This window comes from Berghia stephanieae, chromosome 9, assembly GCF_034508935.2.
Source record: "Berghia stephanieae isolate SIO BIC M18660-M18661 chromosome 9, UCSD_Bste_1.3, whole genome shotgun sequence".
NCBI lineage: Eukaryota > Metazoa > Mollusca > Gastropoda > Nudibranchia > Aeolidiidae > Berghia > Berghia stephanieae.
In genome coordinates this window covers 1,554,036-1,556,535 of record NC_088368.1, presented here as the reverse complement: position 1 = coordinate 1,556,535, position 2,500 = coordinate 1,554,036, and the positions used below count along the sequence as shown (strand labels likewise).

At 35.2% G+C, this 2,500-nt stretch overlaps 1 long non-coding RNA gene across 1 annotated transcript in view; it reads left to right on the top strand.

Moving 5' to 3' along the window:
• Positions 1–2,500, top strand: part of LOC144979454 (uncharacterized) — a 22,592-nt gene that overhangs the window by 725 nt on the left and 19,367 nt on the right. The window lies entirely within an intron of this gene.

The following is a 2,500-nucleotide window of genomic DNA, read 5'->3' as shown; positions in this document are numbered from 1 at the left end:
AAATATAACGAACTAATACACAAAACTATGTATAACCTTGAACGTATATAGTCTGGTTGCGCAGTTTAGTGAGAATTACTCATAACCATGGATGGCAAAAAAACCAAAAAAAAAAAAAAAAAAAAAAAAAAAAAAAAAAAAAAAAAACCAATAAGAAAGACCAGAGTGACGTCATCTTTGTTCTAATCTATAAACTTTTATGCTGCGACGTGGTCTTGCGGTATGACACTCGCTTTCGGATCGAAATGTTCTGGGTTCGAGCCTCGTTGAGCGTATAATAGAGTCCTTAGAAAAGGCTCTTTACCCACTATCTCTCACCGTACTTTGGTGTAAAATGAGTACCAAAAACTCAATCAGGCAGTATTCTGTAGGATCAGTGAGATGCTCAATTCTTATTAGCCTTCCTATTTTAACAGCGTTGTCTCTGTCGGAAAAAAAATTGTAATATCACCTAACAGGCGTCATGTCTCGATCTACATGTTACGTGTTACTGTTGTTCAGAGACCCTTTGTAAAACGCTTTGAGCACATTTAGTGGATATTGCGCCATACAAAAGCTCTAGTTGATAACTTGATGACCAGATTTTTAATCTATTTGCCTTTATTAAGAATTGCTGTTTGATTTTCGGTTGGTTATTCAATCCTTATTTTAGAAATTATTCATAGATTTATTTATATTCATTCATTCATTTATTCCTTCCTTCCTTCTTTCCTTCCTTCATTCATTCACTCTTCATTCGTTCGTTTCTTTGGTCATAGCTCAATTTTTATGATATTATTAAGTTGTTGTTTAAAAAAATAATAATACTGCTTTACAAGGGGTCCCTGGCCAACAGCAACACGTAACATGTAGAACGAGACATGACGCCTGTTAGGCGATAATACAATTTTTTCGACAGAGACAACGTTGTTAACGGCCAGGTACTCATTTTACACCTGAGTCCGGTGACCTTCCGATCCGAAAACGAGTGTCATACTAGTAGACCACACAGTCGCACATCAAGGTAACCCAACCCTCTCCTTATCAACGAGAAGAAAATCATCACACAATTTAGAGAAATATTTTTAGTTCTCTCTAGTTACAGATGAGAATGAAGTTGACGTCACTCAGGTCTTTGTTATTGTTTATTGCCATCCGCGTCTATGAGTAATTCTCACTAAACTGCATTAACCAGACCATAGATAGAATGCGCTTGGCTAAGAATCTCACAACATTGCCATCCGGAAGTATAACGGACCAACACACAAAACAATGTGTATCCTTAAACGTTTATGGCCTGGTTAATACAGTTTAGTGAGAATTACTCGTAAACATGGATGGCGAAAATACAGTAACAAAGACCTGAGTGACGTCAACTTCATTCTATCTAAAAGAACTTTATTATGCTGTGTTGTTGGGGTCGCTTTGATGAACAAATTTGCTATTGATAGTATGCGCTTGGCTAAGAAGCTTACAACATTGCCATCTGGAAATATGACAGACCAGCTCACAAAACTATGTGTAACCTTGAACGTTTATAGTCTGGTTGATACAGTTAAGTGAGAATCACTCGTAAACAAGGAATGCCCCCCCCCCCCAAAAAAAAAAAAATAAATAAAAACAACGAAAAAAAAAAAACCAACAAAAAAACAAAGACCTGAGTGGAGTCATCTTCATATTATCTCTAGCATGGAGCCTATTTTTAGATATTTGTTTAGAGTTGAGTTAAAAATCTATTTTTATGTTGGATTGGTGATGGAAAGTTTGCTCTTAAAGCTGGAAGGAATAAACAACAATAAATAATGAAATGAGAGATTCAATTTATTGGACAAAGACCGGGCATGTGAACGTTTCGTGTTTCCCTTTCATCAACAAAACATAATGAATGACACACTAAGTGTTTTAGTGTTTCATTCATTGTGTTTTGTTAATAAAGGTGAAACCCGAAAAGTCCACATGACCTGTCTTTGTCCAATAAATTGAATCTCTCATTTCCTCATTACTTTTTTTAATTTTTGGTTGATGTTTTTTTTTACGTTTTGTGGGAAAATCCGGAGAATGGTCGTGATTGAGAGAGTTCCAGTCTGATGTGAATCTTCTCGTTCTACCGGTGATCACTGATCATTTGACTTCTATACTTCTTGTAGATTTTATTTCGTAGAATATAATATAAAGGACGCATTATAGTCAACTTGTACTGCATGAATTGGAAAATTAATTCTAATGAGTTTTTGAAGAAATAGATGAACCACTGTAAAGCGCTTTGAGCACGTTTAGTGGGTATTGCGATATATAAAATATCAATTTAAAAATGTTATAGTGAAGCGCATAGAGGATGGTCATAACGTGGAAATGCGTTTTTCAAAATTTTATTCATCTTGTTATTTGTCACAGTTCGGGGAATTATTTTTTTCTTTTGGCGTCTTGAAGAATATCGTTCTCTCATCTGGATTTCAACTTTTGTATCTTATTCATCGTCTATTTTGTGATAAAGGGGAAACCCAAAACGTCCACATCATAT